At 43.9% G+C, this 25,162-nt stretch overlaps 1 pseudogene; it reads right to left on the reverse strand.

The window, feature by feature from the left end:
• The window catches only part of LOC122942169, a 74,986-nt pseudogene that overhangs the window by 11,488 nt on the left and 38,336 nt on the right, over window positions 1–25,162 (reverse strand).

Raw genomic sequence — 25,162 nt, forward strand, 5'->3', positions numbered from 1 at the left:
GGGGGCGCTCCGGAAATGCGGATGCGGAGAGCCTATAGTCCCATAGAGAATTAATGGGTCCACACCCGGTCCAGATAATTGCAGAACAGATGTGGACCCATTTTACGGACATCTGAATGGAGCCTAAATAGGATGCTCAGGGTTGTTGTATTTTTATTTTCCCTCCAGCCAGAAGTACCTGCTGCTTCATGAGTGAAAGGTTCTCTTCAATGGACTGTTTGTCAACTTTCACACAGAACAGCTAATGACTGACCTCAGCAGTGAAGAGTCCCCAAGTGGCACCTCACTGCTGGGTAACATGCCGTTTTGGGACCTCTGAGGCCAGTTATTGATTGCAGTAGTACACGTGATCCCAGTTAGCTATCCTGGAATCTCTGTGTTGTCTGATTGTGCATTGTGCATGTTCCCTTCTGTATGTTTCCTACTTGTTCCTGGCCTAACAAATATACTGTAAATTTGCAAGTAGGGAATGTTAAGACTACGATATAAAAATATGTTTGTAGTATGTCACCATGAAGACACTTAGGTCTACATAGGACTATAGATACAAAATGGAAAGAACATTTTAAGCAAAACCTTCTTAAAGGCTATTTACACCTTTGCATTGCATTGAACTTATTTTGAGCAAAACATTATTTTTTCAATTGGTGCTTATTAAAAATATGGAATCCTTTATTGTGTACATAGCTGAGATGTTGGATTTTCTGTCTTTTCCGTCTTCTGGGAAGTAGACGGATTTCTTATCTCTGCTCTCTAACATTATAAACACTCATTATAGCCCAGCTCTTATCTTACTGACAATAATGTGGCTTAGAGGGGTTGTCCAAGTTATATTTATTGATGACCTATCCCCAGGATAGGTCATCAATATTAGATCGGCGGGGGTCCGACACCTGGCACCCCCTTCAATCAGCTGTTTGAAGAGAAGGCGGGGGTCCGACACCTGTTTACCTTCTAGCCGTTGCATCTGCAGTGGTGAGCAGGTGTAATTACACCCAAGCCATCCCATTCATTTCAATAGGAAGGCTTGGGTGTAATTACACCTGCTCACCACTGCAGATGCAACGGCTAGAAGGTAAACAGTGAAGAGGAGGCAGCGCTGACACCGTGCGAGTCTCCTCTTCAAACTGATCGGGGGGGGGGGGTGCCGGGTGTCGGTGATGATTATTGTGCATGTGCTGATGACATCACCCTCCACCTGGAAGAAGAAACACCCAGCTGTTCCGGGTGGAGGGTGATGTGAATGGCTCATGCGCAGTAATCAAGTTGGCATCAGATAAACCTGAAAGAGATGTATTGTGCCGATTGCATATACAGATTACAGGATGAGGCAAGAGGACAAAGAAGATGCCTGGCCTGACAGTCATGGAGAGAAGCATGGCAACACAGGAAAGTGAAGCATCTGAGGTGCACTGAGGGGCTAGGACCCACCCTTCGGTGCACTGAAGCCTTGATTTGCATTTAGAACAAGACTCTGCTTTCTCTGGAACAGCACAATGGATTTTCGCCATCCAGGTAATATTTTAATCAGCTTGATAATCCCTACCATGCAGCATACTAGAATTAAGGAGGTCGGATCGGTCGGGGTTTGACTACTAACATCCCCACCAATCCGCTCTTTAAAGGGACTATGATGCTCCATATCCTGCAGATAGGTAATCAACATTAAACACCTGGACAACCCCTTTAATAGATTTGATCCTGATGATAGGTCCTCTTTAATGTCGAGGGCTCTTCCAACAAGAAACAGTGCTAAAAGCACGCAAACCAGGGGTCGAGTGGAGGGGGAACGCATGGGAACGGCGTTCCTGCACTTTTTTCATGGCAGGAACGACGTTCCCTTTCCGCCTCAAGCCAGGAGAACACGGCTGAATCAGATTCACAGGGGGAGACGGAGCGCACTGTGCAGGGCAGGTTAAGGGAGGAAGCTGTCTGTGCGGTGCCGCTGCCTGCGACTCCTCTCATGGCGCCCCGCCCCCTAATGACATCATCTCCTTCACTACGAGATCATTTAGAATGTCTTTTAGAAAAGTTTCTCCTGGGATTCGAACTCACGACCTCTACACATCAGAGGAAGGCATTTACCCTCACAGCCATGAAAGCTGTCTAGGTAGTTGCTTAAAAAAAAAAAAAAAAAAAAATATAAGACTTCTACTTATACCTAGTGTACTGATACCTAGTGTACAACCATACACATGACAGCTGCCCACTGTGTATGGATGTAGCAGAGCTGGTTGTGTTGGGGCATCTGTCATGTGTATGGTTGTACACTAGGTATCAGTACACTAGGTATAAGTAGAAGTCTTATTTTTTATTTTTTTTTAAAGCAGCTACCTAGACAGCTTTTATGGCTGTGAGGGTAAATGCCTTGCCTCTGATGTGTAGAGGTCATGAGTTCAAATCCCAGGACAAACTTTTCTAAAAGTGTTTTTTGTTTTTTTTATAAGACTTCTACTGATACCTAGTTTACTGATACCTAGTGTACAACCATACACATGACAGCTGCCCACTGTGTATGGATGTAGCAGAGCTGGGTGTGTTGGGGCAGCTGTCATGTGTATGGTTGTACACTAGGTATCAGTACACTAGGTATAAGTAGAAGTCTTAGGTTTTTTTTTTTTAAGCAACTACCTCAACAGCTTTTATGGCTGTGAGGGTAAATGCCTTGCCTGTAATGTGTAGAGGTCATGAGTTCGAATCCCAGGACAAACTTTTCTAAAAGTGTTTTTTTTTTTTTTTTTTTTTTTTTTTTACTGATACTTCTACTGATACCTAGTGTACTGATACCTAGTGTACAACCATACACATGACAGCTGCCCCAACACACCCAGCTCTGCTACATCCATACACAGTGGGCAAAGTTACCTACAGTAGAAGTCTTATATATATATTTTTTTAAGTAACAAGCTAGACAGCTTTCATAGCTGTGAGGGCATATGCCTTGCTTCTGCTGTGTAGAGGTCATGAGATCGAATCCCAGGACAAACTTTTCTAAAAGTGTTATTTTTTTTTTTTAGTCCGCAGCGACACAAATTACAGCATGCTAGATTTTCTGTGCTTTTTTATTTTTTGGAGGGGGGGGGGGGGGGTTGCAGTGGATCTTGGGTGAGTTCCCACACTTTTTTTCCCAGGACTTGACCCCTGACGCAAACCCTTAAATTTGCACTTCTGGCCAATATACACAATGCACTAGAGACTGCATATAATATAGTGTTTTGATGTTTTCTGTATGTGTTAGGCAAGTTTTACACTAGCGGCAAGGAACTCCGGCAGGCTGTTCCGGCGGGTGAACAGCCTGTCGGATCCTTGCTGCCGCTAGTGCACGCGTGCCCCCGGACTACTGCTCCGGCCCCATTGACTCAGTGCTTGCTGAGAGGCAGCCAGAATAAAAGTACTACATGTAGTCCGGAGGCACGCGTACACTAGCGGCAGCACGGGTCTGACAGCCTGTTCACCCGCCGGAACAGCCTGCCGGAGTTCCTTGCCGCTAGTGTGAAACTAGCCTTATTTATCCATATTATTGATTAATGTGATATGTTTCCTTTGTCATTAGCATTACATAAACTGCCATAAACTTGTATAATTCTCCCCTAGAATCATTACAAATAGGGTATAATATACATATAACCATACATGCAGAGCCCAACAGAGCCTGCCATAGAGGCACCATGCCAAAGGTTCTGCTCTGTGCATGTGCCCTTAGATTTCCATGTCCTATATTCATAGTGAGTACCTTGTAGTCATCGCTGGTAGCTCCATCGGGAAGACCAAATGTGGCATAGTTGGCCCAGTTGTCATCTCCTCTTGGGTTGTTGGCATTGTTTCCTCCCTGGCTGGACCAGCGATCTCCCACTGTACATTTACCATTCATGTTATTTTCATGGATACTGGCCACCAGTGTCCAACCTCCACCATTGGTTGTCATGTCACAGAAGGTCTGATATATCAGCCCATCTTTTGTGGTCAGAGTGTATAATCCATCTAATTGGAAAAAGAAATAGGCCATGCATAATGATGTTAAATGAGTTGTGTCATTAAATGAAAAATAGTGACTTTTGTCATTTACTTTCTGTTACAAAAATGCCCTAGTTGTAAGATATTGTCTGTACTTCATTATAACGGCCCCCCTGGTGTTTAATCCGTATAGTAATGTGCACGTTCACCTACTAAAGTGGTCATACATGCTCAGTTCGATCCTTAAAGGGGTTATCCGACCCCTGAAATGCCCCTCCCATATGCCCGGGCCCCTTACACACAATGTACTTACCTGGCTCCCCATGCACGTATGAAAACATCTGGTGTCGGGGGAAGCATCGTGGGTGACTCTAGGGAGGCTCATCCCTTTCACTGCCTGCCATGGGCTGCCCCCCCCCCCCTCCCCCCCGAAACTGAATATTTTCATCTATGCATGGGGAGAAGCAATGACAGCCGTGTGGGTACCAGGAGCGACACGGGTGCTGGGGAGCCAGGTAAGTACATTGTGTGTGAGGGGCCTGGGTATATGGGGGGGGGGGCATTTCAGGGGGCAGATAATCCCTCAGGATAGGTCATCAATATCAGGGTGTCGGACTCCCGCCAATCAGCTGTTTGAAGGCAAGATACCCTAAACAGCATAATGGAAATCACATTATTAAACTACGTATATAGCACCATAAATTGCAGGCCACTAGGGGTCTCCATTCCTGCCAAGTTGCTGTTAACTGCTGGTTAGTAGGAGAAGTCTGTCCCCACAGACCTGAGATGGGTTTCAGGAAGTAGGGGCATGACCTTTGTGCCCCTGCATTACCACACTTACCAATGTTTCAGTTGGTAAATTTGGGGCATATAAGCTCAGCCATGGGAAAACCACCGGGGCTACCCAACGCCGCTCGGGAATGCCCACTTTTTTTTTGGGGGGGGGTGCATCCGTTCCGTTAGGATGCGGTTGCGTGAAATCTAAACAGAAAAAATGGATCTGGCACTAAATACATTGAAAGTCAATGGTTGACGGATCCGTTTTTTAGGCTCCTAAAAATCGGATCTGTTACCACTGACTTACATTGTTTTCAGAATATGTGCGTATTACAGTACCAGTAAAGTGTATGAGATGACACTAATCTCATGTACTCTTTGCAGATTTTTTCTGTGTAGAAATTGACCTGCCATGTGGATTTCCAAATCTGCAGCATGTCAGCTATGTTTGTGGTTTTAGCTGCGGATTTCAGCTTTTTCAATGGAAGGGTGAGATGTGCAGCAAAATCGCATCAAATCGGCACTAAAATCTGCAATTAGAAATTGTGGATTTTGGTACGGATATGGAGCAGAGACTAACATAAATCCTCACGGAATTCGTGCGGATCTTATGTGCGTTTACCCGCACTCGTGTGCAGGTGACATCCACTATACAGCTCACCTTTAGCATAATTATATGCATCCTTGATTTCTTTGCAACTGTTGTATCCCATGTTTCTTCCAGTAGGATTTCTAGAGCTTGACAGGAGAATATCTTCAGTGTCCTTGTCCAAAAGATTCTGAGTGTTTTCTTTCATCTCATCATTAGACTTCCCTAAGAACACAGAGATATGTGATACCATCCAAAAGAAAAGATTTTCCATAATCTTACAATTATTCCAATGTAGAATGATAATTTTTATAGCAAAACAGTAAAACAAACTTTTCATGCAGGAGGTTTTCTTGTTGATTACAGGAGATTTCTGCCCATCTTGGCAGTAAACAGGATTACAGAACAGCTTTTTTATTTTTTTCTTGACAACTTTCTAACATTTTTATCACAAATTGGAAAAAAATAATATCCCTGATTTATCAAGACCGGTATGTGCCACCCTGATTCTGGTGGGACCTACGATGTCAGAGGAGGCATTACATTTTTTTTTTTAAACATAAAAAATTCCACATGCGTTTTTTTGCAACAATATAACTATGGTTATGGTGCATTTTCTATCAGCAAGGGAAAACACACGCAGAACACTTAAATTACATTAATGTACCGTACTTTTCGGACTATAAGATGCACCAGACTATAAGAGCTACCTAGGATTTGGAGGAGGAAAATAAGAAAAAAAAAATTTTCATCAGACCTCAGAACAGACCCACAATCTTCATCAGAACCCCAAAACAGACCATAACAGACCACCATTATTTATCAGACCTCAGATCAGACCCCTAACCACCATCAGCCTCAGATCAGACCCATCAGCCTCAAATCAGACCCCATCAGCCTCAGATTGGGTCTGATTTGAGGCTGATGGGGTCTCTTGAGTTGAGCCAGCACAGCCCTCACCAATCCACGCACCTCCCGTATGCTGACCATAATGGAAGTAGTCATTAGCATTCAGACTATAAGACGCACTGCCAAAAAAGTGCATCTTATAGTCCAAAAAATATGGTAAGTCAATTTTGTAGTTAATGTCATTCAGTTTTCCTGTGTGCCTTTTTCCCCATTTGCTGAAAGAAAAGGCACGTTAACTGCAGGTATGTTGTTACAAAAACTACATTAGTTTTTTTTAATTTTATTTAATTTTTTGCCACATCCAAAATGCAGTACAGCCGCAACGGGTGGCAGCACCCTCACATAATGCTAATTAGAGTCATAATAACCACAAGTTCAAGCTGTAAGCTCATACAAGCTACTCCAACTTTGAAATAATGGGTACATCATTATTATTATTATTATTATTATTATTTTTATTTATTATTATTACTTTTAAAGAAAAAGTCAATTTTTTTACATTGCCCAGGAAATTATGGGCAGTTGGCAACCTGGGCAATGGTATACAGATCCATGACTCCATAAGAAAAGCAAAAGTTTAAATCAGACATCCCCTTTAAGAGCTCATGCTCCCAAGCGTGTGTGCCCCCCAGTGGGTCCGCAATCCTCAAGATATAGAGAGGTGTGGAGCAGAGGCACAGATCAAAAGTGATTCGTAGTTCTTCAGTGGGATTTGGGTTCATGCCTCCGCAACCCAAAAAAATAGAACATGCCCTATTTTTTTGCGGTCCAGACCATCTCTTGCAGATCGCAGACACATTCAAGTCAATGGGTGCACATCCACAAACAGCACGCATATGGACTTGTGTGCATGAGTCCTAAGGCTACATTGTGCCTTCCTCTGTTCCTCATCCTAGAAATGCATGACTAAGTTGATGGATGGCGTTACCATTCCACTTGTTATTAGGATTAGGGATGAACGAATCAACTTCGGATGAAACATCGAAAGTCGATTCGCATAAAACTTTGTTTCAATACTGTACGGAGCGAGTGCCTAGTATTAGAATGTATTGGTGCTGATGAGCCAAAGTTATTACTTCACAAAGTCTCACGAGACTTTGCATAATAATTTCAGAAATTGATTTATACTGTAAACAATCCATTTCCCGAACTTGGGTTTGGTTCCAAGTGGTACCTTGGAACCGAACCTCAGTTCGGGAAATGTTTTCTTACAATATAAATCAATTTCTGAAGTTATTATGCAAAGTCTCGTGCTACTTCATGAAGTAATAACTTCGGCTCATTGGTGCCAATACATTCTAAGGCCTCATGCACACGACCGTTGTTGTGTCCCGTGCCCGTTGTTCCGTTTTCCGTGATTTTCTGCGGACCCATTGACTTTCATCCGCGTTCGTGATTCGTGTTTCCAGTCCGTGAAAAAAATATGACCTGTCCTATTTTTTTTTCACGGACAACAGTTCGCGGACCCATTCAAGTCAATGGGTCCGTGAAAAAACACGGATGCACACAAGATTTTCACCCGCGTCCGCGCGTCTGCGGCTGGTTTTTTCCTATCATTTTCATGGCAAACTTAACTTCGATTTTTTTTTAACTTTCCTTCATGTTTGGAGATCCTCCAAAAATAAAGGAAGACACACGGAAACAAAAACGGACACGGATCACGGAACAACGAAACCCCTTTTTGCAGACCACAAAAAAATACTGTTGTGTGCATGAGGCCTAATACTAAGCACTCGATCCGTACAGTATTGAAACATAGTTTTATGCAAATCGACTTCAGATGTTTTATCCGAACTTGATTCGCTCATCCCTAATCCCAATGACAAGTGGAGACTTTGCAAAGTAATAACTTGGGCTCATTGGAGCCAATACATTGTAATACTGTACGGAGCTCCTTTATATGTATGCTTAAACAATCTGAAACTGTCCGATTACTGCTGAGACACACCCTATTAACAAGGGCCATGGCAACACCCATCTGACAATTTATTCATAGATTTCCTGGAGGAATAACACAGGGATGGCCCAAGTAGACATTATCTGATAATAGCAATAAATTAACATTGTCAATGTCAATTATTTTTTCTAAATTGTTAATGAACTGTTAAAATACATGTTTATGATGTCATTCATTGTATTTCATGTATGATCAAACATGTATTTCATGTTTGATCAGGCAATCTACTATATATCTGACTATATTATTTTACATGTAAAAGCACTCACCAGATTGGTCACACTTCACTCCAAGAGCGATAGAGATTATTAAGAGGCTACGCACCAACATTTTCCTTGATGATTTAGGCCAAAACTAAAATAAAAGCATAGAAAAGCATGTACTGCATATGATAGTACACACACATGATGACTGTGACCAGCCAACGGACAAGAACTGACAGCATTATAAATCATTGTGATGCTGTGAGCTCTGGTCAGATTAGCCATGGTCAGACCTGGGCGATGCAACTAACACGTGGACCAGCCTGACACCGGCCGAATACCGTCCACCTCTTGGTAGATGCCATTGTAGCAAGATAGATGTATACATCACCTGTAGTTGAACGTTACCATTATAAGGGGATGTTCCCACGTGGCAGTGTCCAGATTTGTGGGTGGAAAATCCATAGCGTATTACCAGCAGACTCCACAGCAGACATTGACATGCATTGGATATTTTGAATTTGCAGCAAGTCAATTTATGCTGTAAATTGTCAAAAAAAAATTGCCTTTGCAATACATAAATGAGTGAATTCTGTGACACACCAGCAACACACTCTGCAACATATCGACACGTAAAACATGCTGATTTTACTGTAGATTTATGGCAGCAAAACCTGAAGTGGAAAAACCCTCTAAAGCTAAGAAAAACGTATAATATAGAAGATGCTCTGATTTTTCTGAACGCAGAAATGATGCGTGATCAGAGATCAAAATTTGATTTGTTCAAGCACTTTTTTCTTAATGCTGTCTTTGTACAACATTAAAATGTATGATCTCGGCATAGGCAAAATTAGTATCATCCAGAGCCGCGCGAGACTACAGTGAATTTATTTGGTATTCTTATCTGTGTCTTTACCGAACCCAAATTCGGGTCCCTATTTTAAAGTGTTGTTAAAGGATACTGACACCTTTGGGGGCATTTTTTTATTTATTGTTGCATTGTACTTATTTTGAGCTAAAAATATTTTTTTCTATTGGTCTTTATTAAAAAGATGGAATTTTTTTGGGTACAGAGCTGAGATTCTGTAGTAGCAGCCTGTGGATTTTCTGTCTTTTTCGTCAGACCAGGAGCTGACGGACTCCTTTATCTCTGCTCTCTGACATTCTAAACACTCATTATAGCTCAATTATCTTACTGATAAGAATGTGTTTATAACCTCTTAGTAATTTACAGATAAGGTTTATTAAAAGAGTGGCACAAAGCGAAAGTGAAAGAAAAACAACTAACCCTTTGTGACAGAATGGCTCAATATTTTTAAAAAAAGTCAATTGAAAATATGATTTTTAGGGGGCGGAGCCTGGCCGCGGACTGGAATGGCTGCGTGAGTCTGTGCTCTCCCGCCTCACACACATTCATATAGCCTGGAAATCCTTATTTCTCGCTTAAAGATGGGCAAAGTTGGAAGATATCAACAGGGGGAAAGCAGAGCTTCTGGCAAATCGTCGGCGAGCCAGGGAGATGTAGCCGATTTCTTTGAAAAACGCCACAAACATACCCCCGCGTCTCCCGCCAAGATGGCGCAGCAGGAGCGGGAGGAGGAGAGAGCCTCCAGCGATGATGAGGACACGAGCCATGTACAAGTGCTCACAGCAGCGGTCCTGAAAGAGACTCTTCGGCAGGCACTCCAGCCGGTGAGGGATGATCTCGCGGACATTAAGGCGGATCTCCAAGCCATAGGCACCCATACAGAGGCCCTGGAAAACAAATGCCTCAGCCTCACCTCGCATGCTGAGAACCTAGCTGCCAGATCGACTCAATTGGAGGTACATGTAAACACTGCCCTTACCCTGATAGAAGATCAGGAGAACAGAAGTCGCAGGAGGAATATAAGATTCAAAGGACTTCCTGAAACATGGGCAAGAGACGCTCTCCCCAAGGTGGCTTCAGAAATATTTGCCGGCCTACTAGGCCCAGAACGTGCAGATAAAATCACCATAGAGCGCATCCACAGATCCCTTCGCCCTAAGCCCAGACAAAATGAGGCTCCCAGAGATGTCATATGTGGTTTACTATCTTATGTGGACACCGCTCTTATTTTACAAAGTGCAAGGGAACAAGCCCCAATACTCTATGGTGAAGCAGAGGTTGCTCTGTACCAGGACATTGCACCGTCCACAATGCGAAAATGCAGAATATTGAAACCGCTGCTAGATCAACTTAGAGCAAGAGACTTGCAGTACTCCTGGCTATTCCCTTTCGGATTATCGATCCTTAAGGATAACAAACGCATTATTATAAAGACTCCCTCAGACCTGGAAGAAGCGTGGCAGAAGCTGGAGATGGATCCAATCAACATTCCTTCTTGGTCGCTTGAAATGGATGTGGCGGCCTTACCTCCCTTGCCAGCAAGAGATGAGTGGACTGCTGTGACACGTCCTAAGCCGCAGAGACCCAAGCCTTACAGAGGAGCCACGAATGCACCACCTCGCTGAAAGGAACGAAGATGAGGTACCCCCATCTTTCTTAATCCTCTCTTGTGAGGAACATCCAAGAAGTTTGCACCAGAAGCAGATTACACCGCTTCCAGGAGGACGCTTGGCATACAGGATGATTAAGAAAACATAGCCACCCATCCTTACAGAGCTGAACCATATACAGTAGTATAAATGTTATGCTGTGATTTAAATCTTACCTTGTCTTCACCAACCCCCCCCCCTCCCCACCCCCCCTCCCCCCTTTTATTCAGCTATGGGGCTTATAAATGCTAGATTGAACTACAACTTGATCTTGCCCCCGAATCCCCCCCCCCCCATGATCCCCTTCCCTCCCCCTCTATCCTAATGTTGTTCATCTCGGGTTGTGCTGATGGCTCTAATACATTACCAGAAAATGTCCTGCAGTGACTGTCTCCTGACAACTACATGATGGTTAATGTTATTAACTCCTTTTCTCCCTTATTGCTGTGGATTGTTTGATGAGCGGCAGTTCATGTTCCAGAAATGTTCTTTATTCTGCTGAGTGAACCCACCTTATGTATCCCATAAATACTGCCTCTCTATCCACCAGTGGGTGTTGTCCCTATGCTGGTCCTCGCCAGTTGCCCTAAATTGGGGCCTGATGGTACACGGTGGGAAAAACACCAAAGGTTCTCCTTATGTTTTGCACTCCTTGATGAGTGCTTGTTTGTCAAGTTCAATGTGTAGAAATGTTCCCCAGGGCCACTATTTAATTAGTTAGATGATATCAGTGGTGATTCATCAAACTTAAGCCCAGTTGCCCAATATATCCTGGGGGTAATGTGCTCGCCTTTACACTAGGTCGCAGAGTTTAGGCCATAAGTGTCATATGCAAGTAATACTTGAATTTCTAGGGTGCCCCCTCCCCCTCTACATAAAGCTACATATTATTCTGAACCCATCTACCAGGGGTTTACCCCCTAGGTGTAGCGCTATATGAGTGTGTGCCACAGGTCAAGGCACATCAATTATGACCAACTCCCTTTCCCTTATTCGTGTTCAAATACACTGGTACACGATATACGCAGCTTCTATCTGACCTCTCCAGGTCAATTCACAGCTAGCTGATTGCTAACTCTCATTGTCTGTCCCTTCTTTGTAAATCTTTTCCTCTTCTTTCTTTTTCTTCATTTTCTTCCTCATATCTCCTTCCCTAACATCTCTCTCCAACCCCCTACTCCGCTCGCCCAGCACCTCATTGGGTGTTAACTGAAATAAGATCTGTAAGCAACGAATTTGGGTTGTTCATCTAAAATATCAGGAGACCTTGTGAGGCAGTTAGTAGATCCACCGCCCCCCTCCTTCTTTTTCGAAGCATAAACACACACTGGGTGGCATTTTCTGTCATCTCAGGGGAATCGGGGCTGGAAGATAATGAGTGGCATAGGAATAGTCTCCTTTAATGTTAGAGGACTGAATACCCCCAACAAGAGGTACCATGTGCTAGATATTGTGAGGAAACTGAAAGCTTCTATAATCTTCCTACAGGAGACACACTTTAAGCAAACTAAAATACCCAAACTGCCTACGAAATTGTTCAATAATTGGTATCACTCGTGCCACCCCTCTTCCGCCTCCAAAGGCGTGTCAATTGCCATACACAAATCTGTGCCACTAAAAATTACAGGTCAGTACACTGACTCTGAGGGTCGCCTTCTATTTTTAAGAGCTCAGATATACACAAAGAAAATCACATTAGCAAACATATATGCTCCTAACCAAGACCAAGTATCTTGGCTGTTGAAGGCTTTAGACACACTCCAGCTCTTTGCTGAAGGACCAATCATTCTAGGTGGAGACCTCAACACGCTACTCAATCCCTCACTAGATTCCTCTACTAACAGATCGTCTATCTCCATGGCAGCTCTGGCTAAATTGCGCTCTAAATTGTCTGATCTCTCTCTTATAGATACCTGGCGTACCTGGAACCCCTCCGCCCGTGACTACTCCTTCTTCTCGCAGGTGCACAATTCTCACCAAAGACTCGACTATCTACTGGTACATAAGTCACTCCTCCCGTGTATCACAGCCACAGGTATCTCGGTTATTTCCATCTCAGATCATGCCCCAGTACATCTGACCCTCAATTTAGCAGAGTTACCGGAAAAGGTGTGCAGATGGAGACTAAATGAATGCATTCTAGAGAATGCTGCTGCTTCGGCAGATATTGAGTCCAAGTTAGCAGACTACTTTAGACATAATATTGACTCAGGCCCCTCAATACCGTATGTGTGGGAGGCACACAAAGCCTTCATAAGGGGTATTTTTATTTCTTGGGGTTCAAAACTGAAAAAGGATAGGCAAAAGGAAGTAGACACCTTGTTGAGCCAGATAGCAGAACTAGAGAAAGAACACAAACGTACTAGTTTACTTAGTACCGAAGCTGAACTAAAAATGCTGAGAGAAAAAATTATTTCGGCCCTACAGAACAAGTCGGCAAAGGCATATCTTAACTATAGATATAGGTTATACGCGCATGGAAATAAAGGTGGGAAACTCATGTCCTCCCTCTTAAAAAAGGAAAGAGCAAAACAACATATTCATGAAATCAAGAACACCTCAGGGTCATTGACCTCACCCCCCTTAGAAATAGCAGAGGCGTTCCGCCAATATTACTCAGCCCTATACAACTTAGAAAAGAAGTCCCCACCAGACGAGATCCCCTCAAAACAGGACTTAATTGATAATTTTTTGAAGAACTTGAACATGCCAGGCCTGGATCAGGCAATGGCTGCCTCTCTCTTATCCCCAGTAACCGAGGAGGAAGTTGGAAAGGTTGTGTCATCCTTCCCCCCGGGTAAGAGTCCAGGACCCGATGGCCTGCCTTTACTTTATTATAAGAAGTTTAACGCAATTTTGTTACCCCAGCTCACCAAATTGTGTGAATCCCTGTTAAGAGGGGAACTCCTGCCCAAACAGTTGCAAGAGGCACATATTACACTTATTGCTAAAGAGGGTAAGAACCCGGTGGAACGTGGAAGTTATAGGCCTATTTCACTCCTCAACTTAAATATCAAAATATGGGCAAAACTCCTCTCGATTCGGATTAAAGTGCTTCTCCCACATCTGATCGGTGAAGAGCAATCAGGATTTGTCCCTGGCAGGGAGGGTAAGACCAATACTGCTAAACTACTTACAGCAATACAACATGCCCACTTGCTGGCTGTCCCGTTGGTTCTTCTCGGGGTAGACGCCAAGAAGGCATTTGATAGGGTGAGTTGGGCGTTCCTGAAATCCGTCCTTCTCAAAGTGGGCTTCCCAATTCCCTTCTTGGCAGCGATATTTACTTTATACTCCCAACCATCGGCTTCCATAATAGTGAACGAACACCTTTCTGCCCCCTTTTTAATCACCAATGGCACACGCCAAGGGTGTCCACTATCTCCTTCACTTTTTATAATAGCGATGGAAGCTTTATTGCAAAGCGTAAGACAAAACCCCATCATCAGTGGGTTCCATACACACAAAGGCGAGCTTAAGATGTTAGCATTTGCGGATGATCTACTATTCCTCCTATCTGACCCCTTGACAGGTCTCCCGGAGTTAACGCAGATATTTGATAGCTTTAGTGTGGCCTCAAATTTCAAGGTAAACATGTCAAAATCTGAGATTTTAAACATAACACTTGACAAACGACGTGTAGAACTACTCAAAAATAGCTCTCAGTTTGCATGGGCTACGTCCACTATTAAATATCTAGGGGTCCATATCCCATCCAAGTTATCTAAAATATATGACACTAACTTTAAGCCTCTACTAGAGGAAATTAAATAAACTCTGGCAGATTATGACATCCCCCTCATATCTTGGATAGGAAGGAAAAACGTCATACAAACATATGTAATCCCCAAGATAACCTATAAGCTACAGATGCTCCCAATAGCTCTCCCACAATCCTTCTTCAAGGCGGTAAAAACTACCTTCTCGAAGTACCTGTGGAAACTGAAGAGACCGCGCTTAGCTCACTCGCTATTAATCAAGTCAAAGAACAAAGGTGGACTTGGACTGCCGGATGTCCAGCTCACATATAAAGCTATACAACTGGGGCGCTGGTTGACTATGGCTTTTCCTCAGAAATACTACCCTAACAAAGCAGAATTGGCAGACACTCTGAAAGGGAGATCACTCAAAGACCTATGGATCCCCCCCCCCCCCAAACGTTATAAACGAAATAAACAAGCTGAAGATGATCTGCTGACTAAGGGGCCCTCACAAACATGGAGCTCACTAGCTCAACATTTTGCCCCTTCCCTTTCTCCATTACTTCCCTCAAGCCTGATACCTGTGGTTGTGGGGAGAGACTCGCCATCCTTCGAGCCATTGTGGAAACATTTAAGTCACGTGCCGGTCGGGGAGTTCCTTGCGGGAGGAGTGGTTCCTGATCTGGTAACTCTAAAGGATTACCTACCAAACTTTTCACTCACATTTTTGCATATTGCTCACTTCAATAGCTGTTGTAAAGATTTTATTGATCGATTCTTCCCTTTAACCACCTCCCGACCGCCTAACGCACCGATGCGTCCGGGAGGTGGTTGATTTGTTCCTCCTGGACGCATCAGCGCGTCATCTCGCGAGACGCGAGATTACGTCACAGCCGGCCCGCGCATGCGCATCGCGGGCCGGCTTTTCGCAGCACAGTATTTCGTCAGCAGCCTGCCGGCCACGATCATTGGCTGGCAGGTTGCTGATTTTTAAAAAATCCAATCAGCAGCCATTTAACCCCACATATTAGTAAATATGATGGGGTTATATGGCTGCTGTGCTCCTCATCACTGTGAGTACCCACTACACCACATACTAGCCCCAGATCACCCCAATTAACCCTTTGATCACCCCTTTGATCGCCCCTGTCAATCACTAGTGAAAGGAAAAAAGTGATCAGTGCAAACTGTCACTTTTTTTTTTCACTGGTATTGACCGTTAGGTTTCAGTATAGTTTAGGCCCCTTGGTTAGGTAGTTTAGGGATCGGTTCGCGCCCAGCCCACCGCACCGCAGTCCGTTATTCGCTGATTAGCGTATCGCTAATCAGCATTTGTACTTTTATAGTATCTGGAAGTGATCAAAACTGATCACGGTCAGATCTATAATAGTACTAGTGTCACTTTAGTTCTCCCTCCACCCAAAACGCAGTGTTTGCCCGATCAGGCCTGATCGGTCGCCCACACGTGCGTTCGCCCACGCCTGCCCCACCGCAGTGACCCCAAAAAATTTTTGGGGGATCGCTGCACATTCACTTTACACGCACTGCGGCGATAAAAAAATCAACCGCAGCGGCCTCCGGTACTTCGCTAGCCTCCCATTTGTAAGACAGGCTTGCTTTTTTTTTCTTGGGTAGTCTCAGGGAATACCCCTAAATTTAGTTGCCCACATGTCTAACAGGGGTATTCTTCTGAAGAGGCCTACAGACTTCTGACCCAGTCGGATGAGGAGTGGGAACCCTCATCTGATGAATCCAGCGGGTCAGAATACGAACCTGTAGAAAGCAGTGGCTCTCTTACCCAAAGTTCGGACGAGGAGGCTGAGGTCCCTGATAGCAGCAGGCGTACCCGGCCCCGTGTCGATAGACCGCAGGTTGTGCAGGATCCGCTTCAAGAGCAGCAGAGTGGGGCTGGTGCTGTTGGATTACGTGGTGAGGCATACACCAGCAGCCCAGCCCTTCCTGGACCTAGTACCGGCACTGCCGTAGAACATGGTGAAGTAGCGAGCACAAGAAGGGCAGTTGAAGCTGGTACGGTGGCACGTGCAGTAGTGACCCCGTCGCAGCCACCGCAAAGACGTGCCCGTAGAGCCCCTAGAATCCCAGAGGTGCTGGCAAACCCTGATTGGCAGTCCCCAACTTCAGCCGCACCTGTAGTTCCCCCTTTCACCGCCCAGTCTGGAGTTCGGGTTGAGACAGCTCAGATCGGTTCGGCCCTGGGATTTTTTGAGCTGTTCTTGACTGCGGAGCTCTTAGACTTAGTTGTGGCAGAGACAAACCGGTATGCCACACAATTTATAACCGCTAACCCGGGAAGCTTTTATGCCCAGCCTTTCCGGTGGAAACCAGTCCAAGTTTCCGAAATTAAAACTTTTCTGGGCCTCCTCCTCAACATGGGCCTGACAAAAAAGCATGAATTGCGGTCATATTGGTCCACGAACCCGATTCATCACATGCCCATGTTCTCTGCTGCTATGTCCAGGACACGATTTGAGACCATCCTGCGTTTCCTGCACTTTAGTGATAACAGCACCTCCCGTCCCAGAGGCCACCCTGCTTTTGACCGGCTCCACAAAATTCGGCCCCTCATAGACCATTTTAACCTGAAATTTGCAGATATTTATACCCCAGAGCAAAACATCTGCGTAGACGAGTCCCTTATACATTTTACCGGGCGCCTTGGCTTCAAACAATACATCCCAAGCAAGCGCGCCCGGTATGGGGTCAAATTGTATAAGCTCTGTGAAAGGGCCACAGGCTATACACACAAATTTCGTGTCTATGAGGGAAAAGATCAGACCCTGGAGCCGGTCGGTTGCCCTGACTACCTGGGGAGCAGTGGAAAGATAGTCTGGGACTTGGTGTCACCCTTATTCGGCAAGGGGTACCATCTTTATGTGGACAATTTTTACACGAGTGTGGCCCTCTTTAGGCATTTGTTTCTAGAACGGATTGGCGCCTGTGGTACCGCGCAAACTAGTCGCGCGGGCTTCTCCCCAATGGCTCGTTACCACCCGTCTTGCAAGGGGGCAGAGGGCCGCACTGTGTAACGAAGAACTGCTCGCGGTGAAATGGAGAGACAAGCGTGACGTTTACATGCTCTCCTCCATTCACGCAGACACGACAATACAAATTGAGCGAGCAACCCGTGTCATTGAAAAGCCCCTCTCAGTCCACGACTATAACCTCCACATGGGAGGGGTGGACTATAATGACCAGATGTTGTCTCCGTATTTAGTTTCCCGCAGAACCAGACGCTGGTATAAGAAGGTGTCTGTATATTTAATTCAATTGGCTCTGTACAATAGTTTTGTTCTCTACAGTAAGGCTGGGAGAACTGGATCCTTCCTCAAATTTCAGGAAGAGATCATCGAGAACCTCCTGTATCCAGGAGGTTCCGTGGCCCCATCCACCAGTGTAGTTAGCCGTCTACACGAACGACATTTCCCCAATGTCGTTGCTGGTACCTCAACCCACCCGTCACCCCGAAAAAGATGTCGTGTCTGTAGCAGGAGTGGAATAAGGTGTGACACCCGCTATTTCTGTCCTGACTGTCCTGACCACCCTGCCCTATGCTTAGGGGTGTCTTCTTTCCAAAGTGGGGTCACATGTGGGGTATTTATACTGCCCTGGCTTTTTAGGGGCCCTAAAGCGTGAGAAGAAGTCTGGGATCCAAATGTCTAAAAATGCCCTCCTAAAAGGAATTTGGGCACTTTTGCAGCCTAGATGCGCAAAAGTGTCACACATCTGGTATCGCCGTACTCAGGAGAAGCTGGGGAATGTGTTTTGGGGTGTCATTTTACATATACCCATGTTGGGTGAGAGAAATATCGTGGTCAAATGCCAACTTTGTATAAAAAAATGGGAAAAGTTGTCTTTTGCCAAGATATTTCTCTCACCCAGCATGGGTATATGTAAAATGGCACCCCAAAACACATTCCCCAACTTCTCCTGAGTACGGTGATACCAGATGTGTGACACTTTTTTGATGCCAATTTGGGCAAAGGGGCGCATATTCCAAAGTGCACCTTTCGGATTTTGCAGGCCATTTTTTACACATTTTGATTGCAAAGTACTTCTCACACATATGGGCCCCTAAATTGCCAGGGCAGTATAACTACCCCACAAATGACCCCATTTTGGAAAGAAGACACATCAAGGTATTCCGTGAGGGGCATGGCGAGTTCCTAGAATTTTTTATTTTTTGTCGCAAGTTAGTGGAATATGAGACTTTGTAAGGAAAAAAGAGAAAAAAAAATAAAATCATCATTTTCCGCTAACTTGTGAGTAAAAAAAAAATTCTAGGAACTCGCAGTGCCCCTCACGGAATACCTTGGGGTGTCTTCTTTCCAAAATGGGGTCACTTGTGGCGTAGTTATACTGCCCTGGCAATTTAGGGGCCCAAATGTGTGAGAAGTACCTTGCAATCAAAATGTGTAAAAAATGGCCTGCAAAATCCGAAAGGTGCACTTTGGAATATGTGCCCCTTTGCCCACCTTGGCTGCAATAAAGTGTCACACATGTGGTATCGCCGTACTCAGGAGAAGTTGGGGAATGTGTTTTGGGGTGTCATTTTACATATACCCATGCTGGGTGAGAAAGATATCTTGGTCAAATGCCAACTTTGTATAAAAAAATGGGAAAAGTTGTCTTTTGCCAAGATATTTCTCTCACCCAGCATGGGTATATGTAAAATGACACCCCAAAACACATTCCCCAACTTCTCCTGAGTACGGCGATACCAGATGTGTGACACTTTTTTGATGCCAAGGTGGGCAAAGGGACCCATATTCCAAAGTGCACCTTTCGGATTTCACCGGTCATTTTTTACAGATTTTGATTGCAAAGTTCTTCTCACGCATATGGGCCCCTAAATTGCCAGGGCAGTATAACTACGCCACAAGTGACCCCATTTTGGAAAGAAGACACCCCAAGGTATTCCGTGAGGGGCATGGCGAGTTCCTAGAATTTTTTATTTTTTGTCGCAAGTTAGTGGAATATGAGACTTTGTAAGAAAAAAAAAAAATCATCATCATTTTCCGCTAACTTGTGACAAAAAATAAAAAGTTCTATGAACTCACTATGCCCATCAGCGAATACCTTAGGGTGTCTACTTTCCGAAATGGGGTCATTTGTGGGGTTTTTCTACTGTTTGGGCATTGTAGAACCTCAGGAAACATGACAGGTGCTCAGAAAATCAGAGCTGTTTCAAAAAGCGGAAATTCACATTTTTGTACCATAGTTTGTAAACGCTATAACTTTTACCCAAACCATTTTTTTTTGCCCAAACATTTTTTTTTTATCAAAGACATGTAGAACAATAAATTTGGCAAAAAATTTATATATGGATGTCGTTTTTTTTTGCAAAATTTTACAGCTGAAAGTGAAAAATGTCATTTTTTTCCAAAAAAATCGTTACATTTTAATTAATAACAAAAAAAGTAAAAATGTCAGCAGCAATAAAATACCACCAAATGAAAGCTCCATTAGTGAGAAGAAAAGGAGGTAAAATTCATTTGGGTGGTAAGTTGCATGACCGAGCGATAAACGATGAAAGTAGTGTAGTGCCGAAGTGTAAAAAGTGGCCTGGTCATGAAGGGGGTTTCAGCTAGCGGGGCTGAAGTGGTTAAGGGAAAAGACAAATTTTGAGTTATCCATAATCAGATCTGAAAACCGAGCGAGAAAGTTGTCAAATTTATTATGCTTATGCAGAGAAGCCGTGGACACTGGCGTTCCGGGGTTCATTGCCTCTTGGGAGAAAGAATTAAACATCACGCTCTCAAATGCTGACAAAGACCATATACTTCAAAATTCACATGGTTATTCCAGGTGTGTTCGGCTACAGGAGACTCAGTATAAAGTTATCTCAAGATGGTATAAAACCCCTGAGTTCATTTATACCCACGGTCTGTCGCACACAAATTTATGCTGGAGGTGTAAGACACAGGTAGGCACACTTACACATATATGGTGGTCTTGTTCTGGGATTAGACCCTTTTGGAGAGAAGTGGAGCGAGTAATAAATGAATTCAGAGACAAACACTTGACTTTAACCCCTTCTATGGCTATATTAGATAGTGTCTCGGAAAGCTATAGACCTACTTCCTCAAATCTAACAACTCACTTGTTGATGGCGGCCAGGTCCCTGATTCCCCCGAGATGGTTAGATACCTCACCCCCCACGACAGACCAGTGGATAGAGAAAGTAGGGCAAATTTGTAGATTCAAAGAAATGTGTAGCAGGTCTTCCAGAACTCACCACAAATACCTCAAAGTGTGGGATCCTTGGCTATCATCATCTTACTGTGCGTGGAATAGGAAATAAGTTAGAAGATAAATGGAGTGATATGAGCAAACTTCTTGGCGAGACCCCCCCCCCCCCCCCCCCTCTCTCTCTCTCTCTCTCTCTCTTTCTCTTTCTTTCCTTTTTTCATCCCTTATCTCTAAGCTGTTCGACACCAAATCCCAGTCAGGTAGCACATAAACGGTTTACTAATAGGCCATAGGGTATTGGTTTCCTACTATTCTGTTGTTATGTACATTGCACTGTACTTATGATGGCATGTAAGTGCCAGTTTGTATGAAAAATGGAAAGATTGTCCCTTGCATATGATGTTTATTGTCAACCTTGAGAAAAGTTGTATTGGAGTCTGCGAACTCCTTTATCATCATGCTGTGCTATTGTATGTTGTAACAGGGGACTTGTGGTTATTTCTGATCAATAAAAACATAGTTGATAAAAAAAGAAAATATGATTTTTAGCTAAAAATGAGTAAAATGCATTCATAAACAAAAATTGCTTCTGAAGGTGTACATAACCTTTAAAGACGCAGATAGGAATACGAATGAACTTACCAAAGTCTCACGCGACTTCGGACGATACAGATTTTGCCTACAAGGAGACCATACATTTTAACGGAGACAGTGTTTGAACGAATCGACTTCAGAACTCTGATCCGAAACTCTATTTGCTCACCCCTAGGATGGACCCAGGATTCTATCCGGATACTATGCGTTCACTACACTGATTGTACCCGGCTGTAAAACTCGCTTGTGTGATAAAAGCCTAATAGAACAGACCAGAAGATGTATAATAATTTGCCTTAATTTTTGGCAAGTTCTGTATCATGTTCAAGCGAGAATCCAAATCTACAGCATCTGTCAAGAAAGAACTGCTCACAAGTGTGAGAATCCTAGAATCGTAAATAATGGCTGTGCAAGAGTTTCACCATATACAAGCTAAAAGCATTTCAAGAGCCCATTGCCAGGTGAAAGGTCCATCTTACCAGTCCTAGGCTCGTGCTGTATGCCCGGTCTCTTGTCGGTATGCCAGCCAGCCAACATTTATAGGGCCTTTCACTTCCAAGGAAGTAGGGGGGGGGGAAACTAAGTGAGTCAATTAGAGCAACACACCTGACAAGTGCAATGCTCTGCTGTGGACATCTTTATCTAGGCTTATCAGGAGAGCAATAGAGCGGTCATACTTTTATCTATTATAGTGAGAATTACCCTTCAGATAAGATCTTCCAGCAGTAGTAAACTGTCCTATCTACTAGATATAGGAGTTTTATGGTGCCCTATAGACAAGAACTACATCATAGTATGTGGTTACAAATAATACAAGAAAGCAAATATTAACGTTAAATTTGTATTGATGCCAAATATAATAAAATCTACCCCTTAATGACCAGCTATTTTTTTCAGTTTTTGCATCTCCATGTTTAAGCAGCCATAATTTTTATTTTTTTATGGTTGGTATGGTTGTATAAGTATAAGGTTTAGTTTTATGCAGGAGAAATAGCATTGTTTTGTACTGTTTGAGAATAGTGTTGAGCGAGCACCAAAGTGCTTGTGTGCTCTGGCCTAACACATCAGTATGCTCGTGTGTTCTACCGAGCACAATGGAAGTCAATGGGAGAACCCCAGACACCACCTGCTCAGAAGAGAAGGGGGTGTCTGGTTCATAAAAAAAGGTTAGAAATTGATGGAAACCCCATCAAAATGGTTTGGAAACAGCTTTAAGGGGATAACTGGATGTGTCTTAGACTCCTATTATGTATGACATAAAATAGACAACCACACAAAGGCTATATGCCAAAAGATAGGTATGTGCAAGCCATCCATCTATCCATGAGCATACCTTACAATGGCAACCTTGTATACTATGAGATTTTCCAAACCAGCTGTCATCTGACTGAGAACCAGTAAACCTCAAAGTTACTTTGCATCTGTTGGATGGCTTCAGTGGACCTGCAAACCTAGATCAATATCATTAGGGCGACAAAACGTTTTCTGATTGTCCTAACATAATATTCAATAACCTTTCTAGACAGTTTTGTCATGTAAAAACTAATTTGCATAAACATGGGCATATGGGAAAGACATGCAAATGAGCAGAATCTGCCTTGTTTTTCATAAGACTATGAAAACCAATAGATGGCGCTATTGAGTTATGAACAGCGCCATCTATTGATTTCACAGTCTTATGACAAGAATATTAGACTACGAGTCTTATGACAAGCTTATTAGTATAGCCTTTTGCATGGAAAATTCACAATAAAAATGTGTGATTATAATATTCGCAATCTACACTAGGATTATATCTGACACTGGGAAAGCTGGGTAATAACTCAGCGATAAAATCTTACACTGGGAAAGCTGGGTAATAACTCAGTGATACAATCTGGCACTGGGAAAGTTGGGTTATAACTCAGTGATGATACCTGACACTGGGAAAGCTGGGCAATAACTCAGTGTAGATAGCAAATATTCTAATTGCAAATTCCATGCAAAAGGCTACACTAATAAGCTTGTCATAAGACTCATAGTCTAATATTCTTGTCAGAAGACTATGAAACTGTCACTCCTGTGACAGGTCTTAGAAGGTCTGAAAGATTATCTGCACATTAGGCTACTTTCACACTAGCGTTCGGGGCTCCGCTTGTGAGTTCCGTTTGAAGGCTCTCACAAGCGGCCCCGAACGGATCCGTCCAGCCCTAATGCATTCTGAATGGATGCGGATTCGCTTAGAATGCATCAGTCTGGTTCCGCTTGTCCTCCGCTCAGCAGGCAGACACCCGAACGCTGCTTGCAGCGTTTGGGTGTCTGCCTGGCCGTGCGGAGGCAAACTTATCCATCCAGAGTTACAATGGAAGCCAATGGGGGCGGATCCGTTTGAAGGTGACACAATATGGTGCATTTTTCTAACCGGATCCGCCCCCCATTGACTTTCAATGTCAATTCTGGACGGATCAGTCTGAATTTCGAACCTTTTTTTATGAACCAGACACCCTCTTCTCATTTGAACAGGGGGTGCCTGGGATTCTCCCATTGACTTCTATTGTATTAAATTGTACTTGAGCACTCAGATCTGCTGAGCAGTGATGGCCAGTTTGCATTGTTCTCCAGCGAAACACATGCGGGCAGCCATCTTAACTCACCCATCCGGCGATGCACAGATAAGCCAATACCTGTGCCGCGATCCAATCTGAAATCAAATGTGGTCACCAGGAGCAGGCAGTTCCGAGAACAGCCCAATGAAGGCCCCCGGCGGCTGTTCTCGGAACTGCCTGCTCCTGGAGACCACACTTGTTTTCAGACCGTCTCGCGGCACAGGCACAGGTAAGGGCTTACCTGTGCATCGCTGGATGGGTGAGTCAAGATGGCAGCCCTCATGTGTTCGCTGGTGAACAATGCGAACTGGCCATCACTGCTGCTGAGAAGAGCGATGCTAGAGCCGAACAGGTATTCGGCCAAGCATGCTCGCTCAACACTATTTGAGAACACATAAAATAGTCATTTACATTACTGTATTTTGCATTACAAATAAAAATGCGATTTTACAACCTTGATTGTCTTTCCTTTATTGTTTACACTGTAAATATTTCACACAAAAAAAAAAGATAAATGAGTTGTTTTGGTTGTGTGGATACCTAATAAGTTAGTTTTTTGCTTTTTCGTAATTTGGAAAAATGAAATTTATTTTACGGAAAATAATCAGTTTTATTAAATTACTTTAATTATTTTATTTCAATTTTTTTAAAGGACATCTGTCAGAAGATTTGTACCTATGACACTGTCTGAGCTGTTATATTGGCAGCTGAAGGCATCTGTGTTGGTCCCATGTTCCTATGTGCTCGCATTGCTGAGAAAAATGATGTTTTAATATATGCAAATGAGCCTGTAGGCGCAACGGGGGCGTTGCTGTTACACCTAGTGGCTCTGCTCTCTCTGCAACTGCTGCTCCCACAATTGACATTTTTCAGATTTTAAAATCCGCACTGCAAGTTAATTTCTACATGGAACAAAAAAGTATAGTGTACTGTACATACTGTATAGTGTAGTCTGCACTGGGGTACATACAGGGGTCGCAGGGGTCGCAGTTGTGACTGGGCCAGGCACTCCAGGGGGCCCGGCCGCCTGTGGACCCCCCCAGGCCGCCCTAAAGCATGTTAAAAATGGCCGCTGGCAGGGGCCCCGCTGTACTCACGTGTAATAGAGCACTCTGATGGGGCCCGGCATGAAGTACAGTGGCAATTCCGAGCCCCATCAGAGCGCT

This window comes from Bufo gargarizans, chromosome 6 (assembly GCF_014858855.1).
Source record: "Bufo gargarizans isolate SCDJY-AF-19 chromosome 6, ASM1485885v1, whole genome shotgun sequence".
Classification (NCBI taxonomy): Eukaryota; Metazoa; Chordata; class Amphibia; order Anura; family Bufonidae; genus Bufo; species Bufo gargarizans.